At 48.4% G+C, this 20547-nt stretch overlaps 1 protein-coding gene across 1 annotated transcript in view; it reads left to right on the top strand.

Moving 5' to 3' along the window:
• GRIK4 (glutamate ionotropic receptor kainate type subunit 4) overlaps positions 1-20547 on the top strand; it is a 343900-nt gene that overhangs the window by 22285 nt on the left and 301068 nt on the right. The gene's annotated exons all lie outside the window — the stretch shown is intronic.

Consider the following 20547-nt stretch of genomic DNA (forward strand, 5'->3'; position numbering starts at 1 on the left):
TTCTGTGGAAGATGACATTTAGATCTGCTGCCATCTGTTGGTGAGTGTGGAAAGGCGCCAAGAGCACAGTCCGCAGGTGGTAAAACACGAAGGGTGCCAAGAAGAACCAGGTGCTGGCGCCCACCTCCCTGGGATAAGGAAGCTTTTGTTCAGTCCATTGTCATTAAAAATATGATCCTCAGGCCTGCAGCGTTGAAGTTACCTATTGTGGCTGTTCAGTCGCTCAGTTGTGCCCAACTCTTTGTGACCCCAGGGACTAGAACATGTCAGGCTTCCCTGTCCTTCACTATCTCCCAGAGTTTGCTCAGATTCATGTCCATTGAGTCGATGATGCCATCCAACCATCTCATCCTCCGTTGCCCCCTTCTCCCGCCCTCATCTTTCCCAGCATCAGGGTCTTTTCTACTGAGTCGGCTCTTCACATCAGGTGGCCAAAGTGTTGGAGCTTCAGCTTCAGCATCAGTCCTTCCAATGAATATTCAGGGTTAATTTCCTTTAGGCTTGAGTGCTTTGATCTTCCTGTCCAAGGGACTCTTAAGAGTCTTCTCCAGCACCACAGTTTGAAAGCATCACTTCCTCAGTGCTCAGTCTTCTTTACGGTCCAACTCTCACATCTGTACATGGAATTACCTGGGATTATGTTAAAATGCATAATCTCAAACTCTACCCTACACCTACAAAATCAGTATTTACAAGTTAGGCCCCTGCAAGGGGATTCTCATGTTCATTGAAGTTTAAGAAACATTAATCTGGTCCCGGTGATTTAAGAACCTTCTGGGTCCCTTCCCAGGCCCTCCTCCCTGGAATTCCAATTAGTGGGGCTAGGATGACACCTGGAAATTCATGTTTTTAACATGTACCCCCAGATGATGACTTTCGTGCCATCAGGAAAGTTTCGTAAGCTCTGCTCCGGCTGCAGTCCATGTCCCTGGGTCAGGTCAGCTATTCAGCATGCATAACCTGGACATACGCACTTCTCTTTCCATTGAAATCATTCTTTTCAAGACTGCCAGCCAAACGGTGTTTTCTTGGTCTTCATCCTCTCAACCTCCTTCACCTCTATGCAGCAGTTACAGTTTGGGTGACCTCTTCCGTTTTGAAGCTCTCTCTTGATCCTGGTTTCCATTAGCCTCTCCTATTTTTGTACTCCTAACTACTTCTTTATCTTTTTCTCTGGTTTTCCTTCTTCCCTGGTCCCTTGACTCTCCCTTCACCCTTTCTGGGCTGTCTTGTCTCCCTTGTGGCTGTAGTTACCATCTCGATATGAGCAACTTTCCACATCAGCTCTGTGTGGGAGGTCCCCCGTGTGTGATAGCACCACTCAGGCTGAGGGTCCGCCATGCTGCTCTAATAGGCAGCAAGTATGTGGGCTTTAGACCTAAATCACCCTGAGCCTGAGCCACGCTGTCCGCTTGGCAGCTGATGGATCTTGACTAAATTAATTTACTTTTGAGTCTCAGTTTACCTCTAGAGTGAGATGAAGAATATCTATTTAATACTTCAGAGGAACATTTTTGAGACCACTTGGGAAATGTATATAAAATGCATGACACGTAACAAATGCTTCATAAATGTCATTCTTTAAAAAAAAAAAATCTTCTTGATAGATACCTTCACTGAACTGAATTCGTTGTACCCATGCTGCATTTTTTCAGCTATGTCTTTGCTCATAATCTTCCCTCTGCTTGGATCATTTCCAGTTTTGTTGCCTTTCAAGGTCAAATTCTGTTGCCACCTTGGCACCAAGTTCTGTGATCAACTCAACACCAAATCAGCTTTTGCACAAATTTCTATATTTCTGTTACTCTTTTAATACTTAAATCACTTATACATTGTGTTATAATTGGTTAGGCATATGCCATCTTCCATGCAAGAGTAAAAGCCCCGTTTGGACCAGGTTCCTGTCCTTCTAATAGTTTTATTCCCCCAAAGGCCTGCAGAGTGCCTGTCTTTTATGCCAGGGAAGCTCAAATGTCCCACTGGTCATGAATGGACTGCATCACCTTTGCCTGTGAAAGCCAAGACATTACTCTCCATTACATATGCTAATAGAAGAGCAGTGATGTGGAGAATCAAAATAACCAACTGTCCCAACATTATTGCTGTTGGCTTTGGAAGGCATTGTGATGTTTCTGCTTCAGATTTACCTTGTTGATTATGTTTCATCAGGCACACATCAGAATGAGTCTGCATTCCATGAGCGTGCACCATCTGGGAAACTGAAGGGTGTGATCCAAAACTGCACTGAGCAGTAGGAGAAGCTAGTTTAGGATTTCAGCTGTCCAGAGATAATCCACAAAGTGAATAATCAACCCCGATGTAACCGAGAGATGGCTATGTTGTTATTATCCCGCTCAGCTTTCTCTGGTCAAACCCCTGTATAACAATATGTTCATTAATTAGTCAAGGGCATGCTAATCATTTGCCATTGACATAAAATACCTCTGGCGATAGAGCAGAAGCTCTGTATTTTGAATTGATGCCAGCCTATTATAATAATGATGCCTTACATTGGTATAATGATTTATAAAGAGCTTTCATGTATGTTATTTAATTTTATATTCTCGATGCCCTGAAGTAGATAGAGTAGGTCTCATTTTACTATTTGACAGATGCGGAAACCATGGCTCAGAGAAGTTCAGTGACTTCCCCAGGCTGTCTTAGTTAGATCTAGGCAGAGTCAGGGATCCAGCTTTTGTATTTCTCCTCCATTAAGGAAACTGTCATTCTTTAAAATGTTTATCATGATTCACTTGGAAGATTGCCAGGTGATTCTTTTTATAGTTTCCAGTTTTCTGGTGAAATTCTTTATTTTACTCTATTGATATAAATTTTCTTTCTGTTTTATGAACAACAAAAGCATCACATTTAGAGTCCTTTTCTTTGAACTTGGATATCTGGATCGCCTGTGGGTCTGTTTCTATTGTCTGTTTTTTCCCCCTTCTTGGATTTTGGTTGTATGGTTCTAACTCTGGGTATACCTAATTTTTTTATTGAATGCTAGACACTGTATAAGCTGTAGGATGCTCTGATCTTCAAGAGAGGGTTTACTCTGCTATACAGAGTGCAACCAGTGATCTTAATCCAACTAAAGACTGAACCAAGTCCATGCAGGATTGTGTTTTGATTAAGTTTAGTCTGATCTGTCCCTCTCCTTTACAGCTAGCACTAATTGAGAGCCTTGTGTGTTCACACGGTCCCTTTCTTTGATAGGCCCTATTCTAGTCTTGTCTTTTCAGTAAGTTAATACTTCAGGAAAGCTCTCTGCTTCATAGAGACTTTCTGCTTAGTTTTTTTTTTTTCCCTCCTCCTATTACATTCAGCTTTCAGAGTTTCATAAATGACCCCAGGGGAAAGCTGGCCATGCATTTGAGGCCCCTCATGCCTCTAATTTTCTCTTTCTAGACCTAATACTGCTGGAAGCTTTGCTGGCTGTTTTTGTCTCCTAGCAGCAACCCTGTGCCTATGTAAAATATCCTTAGCCTCTTGTCCTGCACTCAAAAATGGTGAATGCTTCCAGGTTAGAATCAACTCTAAAATATGAGTTTGCCTCTCCTCACTTTCCCCGCTGGGTAGTTATATCCTCGCTGATCCCCTTGCTCCAGGAGGTCTATGAGATCTTGCATGTGTATGTGTGTGGTCAGTCACTTCTGCTGCTGCTGCTAAGTCACTTCAGTCGTGTCCGACTCTGTGCGACCCCATAGACGGCAGCCCACCAGGCTCTGCCGTCCCTGGGATTCTCCAGGCAAGAACACTGGAGTGGGTTGCCATTTCCTTCTCCAATGCATGAAAGTGAAAAGTGAAAGTGAAGTCACTGAGTCGTGTCCAACTCTCAGCGACCCCATGGACTGCAGCCCACCAGGCTCCTCCATCCATGGGATTTTCCAGGCAAGAGTACTGGAGTGGGGTGCCATTGCCTTCTCCGCTCAGTCACTTCAGTCGTGTCCAACTCTTTGCAACCCCATGGACTGTTGCCCGCCAGGCTCCTCTGTCCATGAGATTCTTCAGGCAAGAATAGAATACTGAGGTGAATTGCATGCTCTCCTCCTGGGGAACTTCTGACCCATGATCAAACCTGTGTTTCCTACGTCTCCTGCACTGCAGGTGGATTCTTTACCCACTGAGCCACTTGGGAAGCCCCTACAAGACTTTAACACAAATGCATTTTGCATTTCATCTAGCATTTTTGGTTGTTCTCAGAGGAAGTATTGATCTGCCTCAGACTCTCCCCTCCTACTCAGAAGTAGAAATCCAATGTTTATTCTCTATACAAAAAAGCCACAGCTTACATGGGCAGTTCTTAGCTGGAGGTCTTGGGAGGTGGCCTAGCCAGCTGGGGGAGAACCTTCCCCAAGGCATTTACGGGTGTCTCCAGGCGGCCCGGAAGACAGGGAAATGGATGGGTTGTAACTCTGTGGCCTGGGAGGAAGGCATTCATTAGGCTGAGGAATGAGCGTTCGGCAAGCTCAGGAGTCCTCACCACTCCATCAGGTTTCTAATGATTTTGTCAGAGTGTTAATCCCCTGGGTGAGCAGCAGCATTTTGATATCAGCAAACAGATTGTGTTTCAGCCCAGATCACCTAATATGGAGTGCTGCATGAGAGCTGAAAAAAATTCATCCGATTTTAATGGAGTTGAGAGAGGCTAGTTGGGATAACAAACATTGAAAATAGGGTGATGGGGCTCAGAGTGAGAATGGGTTGGAGAGGCAGGTGCTGGACATAGCACTGGTCCACATGCATTCCAAAATGGATGTACTTGTGTACCTGGATACGAAAGGAGGGGGTGCAATTGTACACACAGGGTGCTTTAGGGATGATCTCTTCTGGGGCGAACCGTTTCTGAATGCCTAGTCTGGCCCAGCTCCTATGAATACAGAGATAAGGAGAACCAAAATCCGAACCCTCAGGACCTCCCAGTCTGCTGGTAGAGGTTGACAAGCTGCCAAACAATGAATAAGAGTAGTACTAGCAGTATTGGATGTAGGAATGTCCTGGGTGCACCGGGAGTACAGGGTTTAGGGGTGAGGGGAAAGCTCGAGCGGCTCTCTCCAGTGAGCCAGCTGGACGGGGTGGAGGACGTTCCAGGCAGAAGGAGCCGGCTGAGGAAATGCGCTGCTGCAGTGCTGTGATAACGTGAGCATGCACGTGCGTGTGTTCAGTCTCTTCACTCGTGTCCGACTCTCTGTGACCCCACGACTCTAGCCCGCCAGGCTCCTCTGTCCATGGGATTCTCCAAGAATACTGGGACGGGTTGCCGTGCCTTCCTCCAGCGGATCTTTTCAACCCAGGGATTGAACCGCATCTCTTAGGTCTCCTGCGTTGGCAGGTGGGTTCTTTACCACTAGCGCCACCCGGGAAGCCCCAGCATATATGTGATCCTACAGAAATGCAGATTTTTCATTTCTTCTGCCACTCCATGGTCAGATCTATTTGTTTTTAATATTTATTTATTGATTTGTCTGTGCCGGGTTTTGGTTATGACACACAGGATTTTTGATCTTCATTGTGACATGCCGGATCCTTAGTTGCAGCATGTGGGATCTAGTGTCCTGACCAGGGATCGAACATGGGCCCCCTGCATTGGGAGCTTGGAGTCTTGGCCACTGGACCACTAGGGAAGTCCCCCTGGTCAGATCTTTAATGACATCTTGCTTGGTGAGAGCTTTTTGCCTGCATCCTGTCTCTCACCTCTTGAGTCTATCCTATATGTTGAACCATGTTTTTTACCTAATCTGCACACCTGGCCATTGTTGTTCACCACTCAAGAACTTCTTAGGGTTCCTCTTTTTTTATAAAATAAAGTACAGAATTCTTGGGATGCATTAAGCCATTTAGTGATATGACTGTAACCTACTGCCCTGCCGCCATCAACACCTTCCCCAACCCTACCCTGGAGCCGTGTTCCCTAGCTTTGTGTGTGTGGCAAGTTGCTTCAGTTGTGTCTGACTCTTTGCAACCCCATGGACTGTAGCCCACTAGGCTCCTCTGTTCATGGGATTTTCCAGGCAAAAATACTGGAGTGGGTTGCCGTGCCATCCTCCAGGGGATCTTCCTGACTCAGGGATAGAACCCAAGACCCAGGGATCGAACTCGAGTTCCTTATGTCTCCTGCACTGGCAGGCAGGTTCGTTACCACTAAGAAGAGACAACAGTAGTTGAGAGCCCAAGCTTGGGGGCCAGGCTGGGAAACCCTTCCTCTACCTTTCTTGGGCCACTATTCCTGGAGATAACCAGTGTTTTCCTGCCCCCGTGACTTTGTCCATGGTCTTCCCTGTGCCTGAAATGCCCTTCCCTGCCATCTTTGCCTGATAAAATTCCACTCTGTACTCCAGACCCAGGTCACATGTCACCTCCTCTCTGGAAGCTTCCCTGATCCTCTCTGTCAGAATGATTCATTTCTCCTCTGAGTTACTTAATAGTCTACCCCTCTGTTAAAATAAATCACCTTCAGCCTATCTTATAACTTTTGTGTCTCTGTCTGTCTATTGGTGACTGCCTCTGCCCCCACCAGGGAAACCTCCTTGAAGGTAGGGAGAATGCCTTATTCATCTCGTGGTCTCCATCACACCTCACGGTGCATTCCTGGTGCTCAATAAATATTTATTGATTGAATGAATAAACGAGTATTGAATGGGCTTTCCACGTGTTCTGCTCTTGGTGTCTCTTATTGTAATTAAAGCTTTTTTTCTTTTTTAGTCGATTTCAGGCAAAAAGCAAGATAAATTTTACGTGAGGTTTGAGAAGGACTGTAGAAGTGATTTATGGGCGGATAGGAGATCTGTGCAAACAGGTGGGAGAAATGTTCACAGTCAGCTCTGCCCGCTCCTTCCATTCCTCCAGACCCGAAAAGCAGAAGTACAGCTGCCTTCAGCCAAGGCCAACGCCAAGCCCCGATGCCCGCAAGCCCAATGTCCCCTGCCCTCCTGGCAGGTGAGCAGCTTTAGTGCATGGTGTTGAAGTCCTGGGTAGAAATGCTCTCTCCTGAGAGTGTGTTTGGACATTTGTGGCCGGTTTACACATAGTGGGCACTGTGGAGGCTCATGTTCTGGAATGGTCTTTTGGGGAGGAGCTTGTGCTGTGGAGCACCTTTGCACCAGTAGAGATAGCTATTTACTTGTCCAGCCATATTCTGTCACAGCAAGCCTTGGCAAAGCCCACATGAGGCTCAAACTTGTGACCTTGGCTTCCTGGCCTCACGTTCCAGTCACCTGAGCCAAGCCCACAGCAGGCACTGGCTGCACCTGTCTCTGTATTTCGAAGAGTGAGGTTGGGCCCAGATAGCAGACAGCCCAGCAGCCGGCGCCAGGGCCCTGCCTGTCAGGAACTGGATGCCCAGAAACCTCGGTTCAGCTCGGAGAGTCAGAACACCTCCCGGGTGGCCCAGACGGGTCCCAAAGTGGCCATTTCTCCCCAAATGGGGACAATAACTCTGGGACCTGTGGCTTTTGTTTTTTGATGACTTTGCACCAACAAGCCGGGTGTCTTGGCCCCCACCCTCCCCATCAGCCAATGTTCCCAAGGCCCAGATTTAACTTTCTCTTATTTTAGTTTCAGGCCATTTCTTCTTTTAATGGTGTCCCTAGCTTCCTGAAATAATTCTTGCCCTTCTTTTATGTGGCTATGTCTCACATATTTATGGGAAGTTATCATGTCCTCATGGGTCCTGCTTCTCTGAGTCCCACATATTATGTTCCTTTAACCTCCCTTTATAGGTCAAGAATTCTGATTCCTTTAATCATTTTTACTACCTTTCTTGGTATTCACTCTCCCTCCTTGACTTCCATTAAGAGCCAGAAGGCCCAAACTTCAGAATGTGTTCCAAGAGTGGCCTAAACAGGGGTGGGGGCAGTCTTAGGAACTCATAGCTTCTGTCCCCCATGAAGCTCTGGCATGTTTCTCGTTTACCTTGGCCTCATTGCTCCCAAATGACCTACCCTGAACTTCACCTTCCTGTGGAATGGGCTTATTCATTAAAAAAAATTTTTTTACGTGGATCATTTTTAAAGTCTTGATTGAATTTGCTATAATACTGCTTCTACAGTGTATTAAAAAGCAGAGACATCACTTTGCCTAAATAGTCAAAGCTATGGTTTTTCACGTATGAATGTGAGAGTTGGACCATAAAGAAGGCTGAGCACCAAACAATGGATGCTTTTGAACTATGGTGCTGGAGAAGACACTTGCGAGTCCCTTGGACTGCAAGGAGATCAAACCAGTCAATCCTAAAGGAAATCAATGCTGAATATTCACTGGAAGGACTGATGCTGAAGCTGAAGCTCCAATACTTTGGCCACCTGCTTTGAAGAGTTGACTTATTGGAAAAGACCCTGATGCTGGCAAAGATTGAGAGCAGGAAGAGAAGGGGATGAGAGAGGATGAGATGGTTGGATGCTATCATCGACTCAATGAACATGAGTTTGAACAAACTCCAGAAGATGGTGATGGACAGGGAAGCCTGGTGTGTTGCAATCCATGGGGTTACAAAGAGTCGGACACGACTGAGTGACTGTTCTGGTTTTTTGGCCACGAGGCATGTGGGATACCAGCTCCCCAGCTGGGGATCAGACGTGTACCCCCTGCATTGGAAGGCCAAGTCTTAATGACTGGGCCACCAGGGAAATCCCTGGAATAGGCTTACTCTTACCATGGCCAAATCCCCAGACTTGAGGTGGTGGCGAGGCATCCTAGGAAGACTTAGGGTAAAAGGAGAGAGCCAGCGGGTGCTGAGTGCCTGTGATGTTCAGGCACCACACAAGACTCCTCACGTAACCTGAAAAAGAAGAGGACCCCCGATGGTCGGCCGCTCCTCCCCATCTCCCGCAAAAAAAAAAAACACTTTAAAGAGACACAAGACTCCTCACCCGTATTATCTCCTTGAACTCTCACGTAATCAGCTTAAATATATATCATCACTCCCCTTTTCCTAGTTAAGGACTAAGGCTCAAAATTGTGCAATAACTTTCCGTCGAGCGTGTGGCTAATCAACTGCGCATCTAGGATTTGAACACAGGCTGTGAGATGACCCCAAAAAGTCTTTTTTTCCCCACTCTCTGCAGCCTCCTTTAGAAGAAGTAGGAAGAGAGCCTTTTGCAGAGGGAGCAGTGGGACCCAGAGGTGCATTGCGGGGAGGACTCTGTTTCCTTTATCCTCAGTGTGTCCACATCCTGGGGACCAGTCACTTCCCTCTGACATGTCCTGAAAGAAAAAACAAAAACCTTACTTACTTTGCTCTAAATGTCTCTCCCTTTATCCTGAATGCAGATTATTTCTTGCCTCTTGAGCAGTGGGACCTTTATGGCCCCAGATGCCCTGCCACTGGCCTGAAGGGGCATGTGGGGGTTGCCTGTGCTCCTCACTTCTGAGCTGAAGGGAGAGCATTCTGCAGCCTGGAGCCTGGGAATTTTCCCCGCTGGCTGATGCTGTGCCCAGCCCTTTCCTGCTCCCATTGCGCTGCTGTAAGGGTACCCTCCTGTGATGCATATCCATTGGACTGGGCTGACCATGGTCCCTCTGTGTGTGGCTCGCATGCTATTCCTTTCTGAACCCAGCCAGGCAGCAGGGGGTGGATGTGGCAGCCCCACAAGGCAAGTTGATCAAGTCTCAGTGGTGCCTGGGATGATGGGTGCCCTCCTTACCACTTGGCCGGAGGGCAGGAGAAGATCCACCACTGTGCTGTTGACCCCCTTGCACCTGCCTCCCCCACCCACGTTGTAAGAGTAAAGGAGAACAGTGCCCTGTCAGCAAGTATCTTGGAAAGGCTTGAGATAACCAGGTAATACTGGAGATAACCAGTGCCTGTGAAGACCTTGGGTGGGGGACAGAAAAAAAACTGGTTCGACCACTTCTTTTGGAGCACACTCAGCTGTAGGGAAGACTTCTGAGGCTTTGCTTCTCTGAATCAGCCCCACGGGGGCACAGTTACTCATTTCAGAACCCAATTATAGGACTTGCCTGGCAGTCCAGTGGTTAGAACTCTAAGCCCTCCGTGCAGAGGGCCAGGGTTTAATCCCTGGTTCTAAAACTAAGATCCCACATGCCCTGTGGCATGTCCAAAAACAGCAACAGAAAAACAACTATAGTCTCCATGCTGGTCTTCGTACTGGGTGTTGGGGAGACAGATGAACACAGGGGACTTGTTTTCAAGCACTGAGCAGTCTAATGGGGGAGATGGCATATAGCAGATCATTCAGCTCAGGGCAGCGACGGCAGGAATGGAGATTTACACTGTGGAACGGGAAGCAAGGCTCCCCCCAGCCTAAAACAGGGGTGGTAGCGGCAGGAGTCGGTTTTTAAGGGCGATGTCCCCTGAGCTGAGTTTAAAAGAAGAGTGAAAGTGGGCCAGACGAAGAAGGATACGCCAAAGGGGAATTGTAAGTAGGGCAGACAGGAAGCCAGGGAGATGAGACTGAAATCGTGGGCCCAGTCGTGGAGACCCTGTGTGCTGGAGAGGGAAGCTTCAACTCGGGGAGGAACAAGAAACCAATACAGATGGGTTTTAAGTTAGGAGAGTCCCTTGGCAATTTACATCTTAGATGAATCTTCCCAGAAGTAAAATAGAGGGCATATTTGAAGAGGGTAAAACTTTAAAAAAGAGAGACCAGTTAAGAGACTGTTGCAGTAGTCCAACCATTTGTTCATCCATCAATCTATCCTTTTCATGAATATTTACTGAGTGACAAGTATGTGTTAGGTGCTTGGTGAGTGTAGGTACAGAGAGGTAGACACAAAAGATGGAGCCCTGGTCTCCAAAGCTGACATACAGGAGGCCAGGAGGCCTGGACCTTTCACATAGAGCTGATAGAGGACAGAAGATGAAGTACAATATTATTTCAGAAGTCAGTTTAGTAGGATTTGGTTACTAATTAGATGGGGCAGGCGGGAAACATGAAGACAGAGGCAAGGACGTCTCTGGATTTCCACTCGGGATGACTGCAGTGGTTGAGTCAGGAGGAGGTCTCCATTAGCATCCTTAGCACCCCAATTAAACAGCTAACCTAAGAAAGCCATGCAGACTCAGCTGTAGACAAATTCGCTAGCACCATTCCCCTTTTCAGCCTGACTGCCTTTCATTCCCTCCTATAAAAATTCTGGAGCTGCCGCTGGGAGACTGGGAGGTTGACATCAACCAGGGGCAGAGGGTGCATGGGAGACGTGATGGACTGCAGGTACTCAGGACCTTGGGTAAACAGCTGGACATACAGGTCTGAGGCACGAGCTTTGGGGTCTGGACTGGCCGTGTAGCTTTGGCATTGTCAGCAAGGAATCCGTGATAGCAGACAAAAGAATTGCAAGCAGAATGGTGCTGGGAAAGGAACAGTGGCCTAAACAAGATGCCATGGCTCGGGCCTCAGGTTGGCTCTTCATTTGCAGCCTGACCTGAGGCTAGCTTTTCCTCCTTGGACCTCGGAGGCCCTGATCTGTAAAATGAGATGATCAGACCAGATCAGTGGCCTCCAAACTTATGTTTAGTGGTTACATCCTTCATTTACACACAGAATCGCAATAGGTAAAAACTGAGCTACTGGGATCGAAGCAGGATGTTGGGGCCTTGGAGGTTGGCATCCCTTCTCCCCCTACCTCCCAATACCCAGATGTAGCCTAGGAGGGCGTTCTGGGGAGCACAGTTTGAGAATCAGAAATCTGTGGGATTTCGGAGGTCCCTTCCCTCCAGCGCCAGCTTCCTGGAGCCTGATTCATAGCTCGCTTGGGTACAGGAGGGAGAGACTGTGCCTCCGGCCTCCTGGAGATTGCAGTCGGGTCAGTGGGAGACGGAGGAGGAAGAGGCAGCCGGGAGCCCACCCCCACCTGCGTAAACCCAGGATAATTTTTGTCTTTCAGGAGCCTAATTAAAATCCCTTTCATTTGTTCCCTTAAAAAAGAGAGAGAAAGAAAAGCCGCACAGGCCATAAAACACTGCAGCCTCCTGTAATGTTTTCCCATCTCTTCCTGCAGTTCCGTTCTTCCTAGTTTATCATCCTCAGGCTTGATCACAGGAACTTTATTATTTCCTTTTCCCCTCCAGCGCATGTAGGAAGGTAAAAAAAAAGAAAAAAGAAAAAAAAAGAAGATATTGAGCCTCCGCTGAAGCCAGATCTGCTTCTCACCCCTTTCAAAGGCCTTTGCTATTATGATTCACAGCCCCCAAGGAGGAGACTCAGAGACCCCTGGCTAAGAGTGCTCACGCCAGCCCTGCTCTTTCAGCCCCAGGAGTATAGGGGTTGGGGGGAGCTCTTTCTCACACAAGCTGACCTGCGCCTGCAGACAGAGGCGATGCTGAGCAGTGTTCTGAGCTATAAATTAGCCAGCTGTGGTCCAGCCCCCAAGGGGCTGTAAATAGACCGGGGGTCTTCAACTTCCCTGGCGCTGAGCTTGTCCCTGGAGCCATCCTGTCCGCTCACTTCTAGCCTCCAGGGCTTCAGGCTCCCTGACTGAGGTCCGAGCTCTCCCCCTGCCCAGCATGGCTGCCCTGTCCTGCCGTGATGGGCCTTCAGTGACTCGCCAGGAGATTGTCTCCAAGCCATATTTCACGCAGGTGCCTGTGAGAAAGACTCCCTCTGTTCTCACTGCAAAGAGAGAGAGAGGCTGCTTCGGCCACATCAAGACATCAGCTCTTGCGCGGCCAGGGCGCTTGAGGCAGAGCTTGTCAGAAACTTCATTTATGCAGAAGAGGAAGAGAGGTCAGCCTGCGGGGTATGGCTGGCCCACCACCTCCCTGGCCTGGAAGGTGGCCAGGAGGCAGGATGGGGCAGAGCTTTCCCAGACTCATTAGCACAGCCCGGGCCCCGTTTTGAGCCGTGTGACCAGGCTGAGATGCGGTGTCCTTAGCAGGGAGGCCCGGCTGGATATTGATCCGCCCTGCAGAGGCCTGGAGGACTTGCAGCTGGAGCCGCCATGCAGACCACCGACTGTGGACCCAGCTGTGTGCAGCCCCCAGGTGCACACAGAGGTGACAAAACCAGAACAAGCCTGAAGGGCCTCCCATCACTCACCCAGAGAGCCCTGCTTCGTGACCTGGCAGGAGCAAGCACCAGGCTCTCAGCTGCCTCTCCCTCCCAGAGCAGACCTGCCTCAGTGCTCTTTCCCAAGCCCTCCTTCCCAGGCGAGGCTTCCAGTTCTCTCCCCCTTGCCAGCAGAGGGATCTGGGCTGCCGGCTTCTGCAAGATGGGCCAATGGGCCCGGGAGTGCCTCTGACTTGTCCTGTAAATGACAATAGAGCTAACAAGATCTAATTGGCTATTAAAGGAGAAAGCGCCCTATAGATGCTGCAGGCTAATTAACCCTGGGAGCGCAGAGCGGAAGGATGGATCACTGCAGGGTCTGCATGTGAGCGCATCTGTGCTAAAGTGTGTCTGCCCCAGTGACGACTGGGAAAAGAGATGCTCCTGCATAGCCAGTCTCAAACCACCCCCACGGAGCCCCGGAATCCCACTCGGTGGGCCAGGAGAGACAGGGCTCACCCCAGCTCTGGAGCTCAGACTCAGATCCTATGTACCGATGAGGAAACGGGACTCCCGGGAGGGAGGAGGTGGCACTCCCCTAAGACCACAGAGCTGGCTGGTGGTGGAGCGGAGTGAACTTGGAGTTTAGAAAGGCCAGTCTTTCCCGCCTCGTGTCTGGTGTGGTGTGAGGGTCCCCGCCTCTGTCCTGAGGATTCAGAGTCTCATGAAGGAGATGATCTCTACAGATCATAATTATAACCCGGTCTGCAGAGGCCTGGAGGAACCCGCTGAACTGAGTAGCGACCGCTCAGCTTTACCCTGGGGACCCAGAGGAGGCTTCCCAGGGAGGTGCAGTCTGAACTAAGTTTTGAGTAAGATGTTTTTATTAATAGATAGACCTGTGAGGGGAGGACATTGGGCAGAGGAGCCTGGGAAGTCCCAGTGGCTGAGTCCCAAAGTGGGAGGGCTGAGGATGGAGAAGGGGGTTGAAACCCTGCTCCAGTGTGGACTCGAGGCGTGTCCTGGGAGCGGCACGGAGCTGGCATTGGTGGTGGCTCCCTCGTGCTTCTCATTTGGAAGAAAACTGGATGCAGCCAGATGGGCTGGGGGTGGGGAGAAGGTGGGGGCTGGAGAGATGAGGAGGGTTGGGCCAAGGCAGCGGCAGCAGGATGGCCGGGAAGGAGGGAGGAGCCCCAGGTGACTCTCAGACCTTGGTGCCTTTAGTGGCAACAGACAGCAGCTGTGGGGCCAGCGCTCTGCTCTCTGCACCCTCTTTCGATCCAGCTCCCCAGCTCATAGGCCGTCAGAGCTGGAAGAGGCCTTTGGAAGTCTCCTGGTCCAGCTCTGTCATTTACAGAAGAGAAAACCGAGACCCAGGGAGATGTTGTGATGGGGTGGCCCCACGTCTGTAACCTTGACGTCCAGCGCCTGGTGCGGTGTCCCTTCCTGTCCTTCCCTGGAGTCTGTGCTTCCCCTTGTGAAAGAATCTGCCTTCTGCCTCCTCACCTGTCCTTAGTCCCATCATCTTCCTAATGTTTTTCCTTTGCTTTCCTTTCCTCTCTCTGACCACATCCTTCCAGACCCACCTAACGCCGGGATGGTTCAGCCTGCATTCAGCAGTCTGTTCTGTTCTTGAAGACGTGACAGTTAGAGCCTTTGGTTGGCTGTGCTGATGAACAGTGATGAACAGTTCAAAGCATCAGCTAACCCACATCCTAAATGCCTGATGGCACGCTGTGCTCCAACTGGTTTCACTAAGTCTGACCTTTAAAAGTGTGTGTTCCTTCAGCATACGCCAACAGCCAGAGGGCAGGGTAGCCCCGAGGTTACAAATGAGCTAGGAATGAGCCACAGAGCACACAAAGGTGCATTTACTTCAACAGAAAGGCTTTTGCAGGGCTGTCAGCGGCATCATCAGGTGTGCCAGCCACCGCCAACCTTCATGGGGTAATACATCCGGTAGGCACGTGGGGCTGGGGCAGTTGGGTTGGAGCCAGTCCCTCTGGGAAGGGCTGGCAGTGTAGTAGTGAATGCGAGCCCAGTGCTGTCCACGGAGGGTCTGTCTCCTACGCCTGCCCTGCCTGCTTCTTGCATCAGGCTGCAGCTACACCCCTCCTCTTCCTTCTCCTGCTCTGGCCGCCCTCTCTCCTTCTAGGTCCTGGAGTTAGGAGTGGGTGGTTTGGCCAGAGCTGAGGTGACATCACTCTTCCTTTTTGACCTTGAAGGGTGTGATGTTTCTCAGCTTGATCCAATCTATTTTATACGTATTTGAAAAAGTGTGCTTTACCATCCTAAAATGGAATTCACCAATACTTTAACCCTTCTGCATGCGTGATTTAAAAACGTATAATATCCTAAGTATAACAAAGGATAAATTAAAGGCAAGTAACATAATAAAATATGTTTCCGTACAGGCGCACCTCATTTTATTGTGCTTTGTTTTATGGCATTTCGCAGATAATTGTGTTCTTTTTTACAAACTGAAGGTCTGTGGCAGCCCTGCGTGGAGCAGATCTATTGGAGCCATTTTTCCAGCAGTGTTTGCTCACTTTGTGTCTGTGTGTCAGATTTTGGTAATTCTCGCAGTATTTCAAACTTTTTCATGATTATCATAATTGTTACGGTGATCTGTCATGAGTGATCTTCAGTGTTACTGATACAGTTGTTTTGAGGCACCACAAATAATACTGGTGGCAAATTTAACTCGTAAATGTTGTGTGTGTTCTGACTGCTCTGCGTACTGGCTGTTCTCCTATTCGCTCCCTCTCCTCGGGCCTCCCTGTTCCCTGAGTCACAGCAATAGTGACGTTATGCCAATTAATAACCCTGCGATGGCCAACTGTCAAGTGCAAAAAGAGTAACTCATCTCTTACTTTAAATTAAAAAAAAACACACATACAAACTAGCAATAGGACTTCCCTGGGGGTCCAGTGGGTAGGAATCCTCCTGCCAGTGTTGGGGACACGGGTTCAATTCCTGGTCCTGGAAGATCCCACACACCACAGAGCAACTACGTCTGTGCACCGCAACTACTAAATCTGTGTTCTAGAGCCCACTTGCCACAACAAGAGAAAAGCCACCGCCGTGAGCAGCCTGTGCACCACAACCAGAGAGTAGCCCCCCCTTGCCAAAGCTAGAGAAAGCCCCCACGCAGCAACGAAGACCCAGCCCAGCCGAAATTAAATTATATAGAGAGAGCAATTGGAATGATTTTTAGTGAGGGAAGCACGTCAAAAGCTGAGGTGAGCCAAAAACACTTAGCCAAGTTGTGAATGCAAAGGAAAAGTTATTGAAGGAAAATGAAAGTGCTGCTCCAGTGAACACATAAATGATAAGAAAGTGAAACAGCCTTATTTCTGAAATGGAGAAAGTTTGAATGGTCTGGATAGAAGATCAAACCAGCCACAGTCTCTTAAACCAAGGCTAATACAGAGTAGGTCCCTAACTCTCTTTAATTCTGGGAAGGCTGAGAGGGGTAAGGCAGCTGCAGAAGGAAAGTCTGAAGCTACCAGAGGTTAGTTCATGAGGTTTAAGGAAAGAAGCCACCTCCGTAACATCAAAGCCCAAAGTGAAGCAGCGAGTGCCGTTGTAGAAGCTACAGGAAGTTATCCAGAAGATCTAGCTAGGATAATTCATGAAGGTGGCTACAACCGAACACCAAGGCCTTCCCAGGTGGCGCTAGAGGTAAAGAACCCACCTGCCAAAGCAGGAGACTTAAGAGACACGGGTTTGATCTGGGTTGGGAAGATCCCCCAGAGAAGGCATGGCAACACATTCCGATACTCTTGCCTGGAGAATCCCATGGACAGAGGAGCCTCATGGGCTGCAGTCCATGGTGTCACAAAGAGTCAGACACTAGTGAAGTGACTTAGCACAGCACACACAGCACAACCAAGCAACAGTTGTTCAATGTTGACCAAACAGTCTTCTCCTGGAAGAAGATACCATCTAGGACTTTCATAGCTAGAGAGGAGAAGTCAGTGCCTGGCTTCAAAGCTTCAAAGCTTCAAAGAGCAGGCTGACTTGTTCTGCAGCTGGTGACTTTATGTTTAAGCCAATGCTCCTTTATCATTCTGAAAATCCTCAGGCCTTTAAGAATTATGCTAAATCTACTCTGCCTGTGTTCTCTAAATGAAACAATAAAGCCTGGATGACAGAACATCTGTTTACAACATGGTTTACTGAATATTTTAAGTCCCCTGTTGAGATCTACTGCTCAGAAAAAAAGTTTCCTTTTGAAATCTTACCGCTCTCTGACAATGCACCTGGTTACCCAGAGCTCTGATGGAGATGTACAACGAGATTAATGTTTTCATGCCTGCTAACACAGCATCCATTCTGCAGCCCATGAATCAAGGAGTCATTTCAACTTTCAAGTCTTATTATTTAAGAAATACATTTTAGGAGACTATAGCTACCATAGATAGAGATTCCTCTGATGAGTCTTGGAAAAGTCAGTCAAAAATCTTCTGGAAATCCACCATTCTGGATGCCATGATGAATGCCATTCTGGGTGCCATTTGTGATTCGTGGACAAAGGTCAAAATACCAACCTTAACAGAAGTTTGGAAGCAGTTGATTCCAACTGTCATGGATGCCTTTGAAGGGTTCAAGACTTCAGTGGAGGAAGTAACTGCAGATGTGGTAGAAATAGTAAGAAAACTAGAATCAGAAGTGGAGCCTGAAGATGTTAACTGAATGACTGCCATCTCATGATAAAGTGGTCTTCCTCTGTGGCTCAGCTCGTAAAGAATCCGCCTGCAATGTGGGAGACCTGGGTTCGATCCCTGGGTTGGGAAGATCCCCTGGAGAAGGGAAAGGCTACCCACTCCAGTATTCTGGCCTAGAGAATTTCATGGACTGTATAGTCCATGGGGTCACAAAGAGTCAGACACCACCGAGAGACTTCACTCACTCACTCACTCATGATAAAGCTTTCACAGATGGTGAGTCGCTTCTTATGGATGAACAAGAAAAGTGTTTTTTTTGAGATGGAAACTCCTCCTGGGGGAAGATGCTATGAAGATTATTGAAATGACAATAAAGAACTTAAAAATATTACATAGGGCTTCTCTGGGGGTTCAGTGATAAAGAATCTGCCTGCTAGTGCAGGAGACACAGGTTCTATCCCTGGTCTGGAAAGATCCCACATTCCTTGGAGCAGCTAGGCCCATAAGCCACAAGCACTGAGCCCACATGCCGCAACTGTTAAGGCCCGTGTCCCGCAGAGCCCGTGCTCTGCAACGAGAGAAGCCACCAGAGTGAGAGCGGCTGAGCACCACAGCTGGAAAGCAGCCCGCACTCTCCACAACTAGAGAAAAGCCCATGCAGCAACGAAGACCCGGGCCAGCAAAAAATAAGTAAATAAAAATTATTTAAGAAAAGAAAATGTGAGCAAAAGGGAATGTGACTATCTTCTTTAAAAAGAGAATGTTATATAAACTTAGTTGATAAAGCAGCAGCAGCCTTTGAGAGGACTGACTCCAACTTTGAAAGAAGTTCTGCTGTGGGTAAAATGCTATCAAACAGCATTGGACACTGCAGAGAAATTTTTCGTAAAAGGAAGAGTCCGTTGATTTGCAAAATTCATTCTTGTCTTATTTTAAGGGGCCCCAACCTTCAGCATCCACCACCCTGATCAGTCAGTAGCCATCAAGATTGAGGCAAGACCCTCCACTGGTTAAAATACTTATGACTCTCTGAAGACTCAGATGATGGTCTGCATCTTGTAGCAATGAAGTATTTTTAAATTGACGTATGGACACTGTGCTTTTAGACAAAATGCTATCATACAGCTAATAGACCGCAGAATAGTGTGTGTGTGTGTTTAGTCACTCAGTCATGTCCGACCCTTTAGACTAGCCCGCCAGGCTCCTCTGTCCGTGGGATTTTCAGGAAAGGATACTGGGGTGAGTTGCCATTTTCTCCTCCAGGGGATCTTCCCAAATCAGGGATCGAACCTGCGTCTCCTGCATCTCCTGGGTCTCCTGCATTGCAGGCGGATTCTTTACCCTCTAAGTTATCAGGAAAGCCCACAGTATAGTGTAAACATAACTTTTATATGCACCGGGAAACCAAAAAATTCATGTGACTCAGTTTATTGTGATATTTGCTTTACTGTGGTGGTTTACAATGGAGCCTGCAGTATTTCTGAGGTGTGCCTGTATATAAATGCTTGGGCATTACTACATTTAGAGGAAAAAAATATCTCCCAAATTTTCAGAAAGCCTCACAGGGCTCCTGTGAAGAACCACTGGCTTTGGAGTTACAGAAACTTGAGTCAAATTCTGTATCCAGCCACCAAGAGCTGTGTGACCTTGGGCAAGTGAATTAGCCTCTTTGAGCTCCTGGCCCCTCATCTGTAAATCGCAGGGAACCATGGCTGCCCGCTGTGTGGACTAGAAGCATTAATGAGATGTGGTGTTTTAAAGCTTTTTACCCAGGGCTGACTTCTCTCCTCCCGCATCTTTTGTTCCGGATACTCATCTCCTGGTAATATTCATAAAATCCTTCCAACTCACCTTTGTTCCATACTTCACCTTTGAAAGCAGTTTTGCTTCTGTTGTGCCATGACCGCCTCCTGCTCTTCCCCTCTCCCCACCTCTGTGGCCCCCAAATAGCCACCCCAATAGCCTAGCCCCTGCTCCCCCAGTGCCCTCCAGCCCCCATCCTCTGTGACCCCCCTGAGCCTCTGAAGGTCCTTAGGCTTGTCTGCACCACAATGCTGGAAATAAAGATTTCCAGCATCACAGTATATTCCTTCATCCCTATATAGGCACCATCCTGATTCGAGGGAGGGGGAAAGTGGAGCTCTCAGGAGCCCATTTACCCCCACTATGAGCGCATGCATTTTTCGGTATTATCAGTGCGTTGTAGTCACCACAGGCTTCCCTGGTGGTTCAGTGGTAAAGAATCTGCATGCGATGTAGGAGACGCAGGTTCAGTTCCTGGGATGGTTCAGTTCCAGGAGGACATGGCAACCCACTCCAGTATTCTTGCCTGGAGAATTCTATGGACATAGGAGCCTGGTGGGCTATAGTCCATGGGGTTGCACAGAGTCGGACATGATGAAGTGAGTTAGCACGCATGCATGAAGATGATCATCATGAGACATGGGTTGTTGGTTTCACCTGTCTCAGCAAGGCCTCCCTCCAGGTATGAGCCCTTGATAAATACTTTATGACCCTCCCTGCCATACACAATAGGAAGAAATTCTACCTAGCTCTGGGAAGATTTCCTGCCCGCATCTGTTTGTTTCATTGTCAGCCCTGAGCATATACTGCCTCTTATACTTCATAGTTCCTGTTGCCACTGGAACCCACTGCTTCCATCCACACAGCTGCCTGTGAGCCTTGAAGCCCAGTGACAAGGCACTGCCCTACTGCGCTGACCTTATCTCCGTGGCCCGCACTCCCTGGTCATTCCTCCAAAGCCTGGGTCAAGGTGCTTGGAGGGGAGATCAGGTTGGCTCCTCCAGGGGTCCTGCCCATGGATGTTGGGAGCTGGTGGCCACTGGTCTCCATGCAGCCTCCAGCTCTTGGTTCATTCATTCATTGAGCAAATATTTATTTAGTGCCTGCTAGGGATCAGGCACTGTTCCAGGCAC

This window comes from Budorcas taxicolor, chromosome 15 (assembly GCF_023091745.1).
Source record: "Budorcas taxicolor isolate Tak-1 chromosome 15, Takin1.1, whole genome shotgun sequence".
NCBI classification, from domain to species: domain Eukaryota; kingdom Metazoa; phylum Chordata; class Mammalia; order Artiodactyla; family Bovidae; genus Budorcas; species Budorcas taxicolor.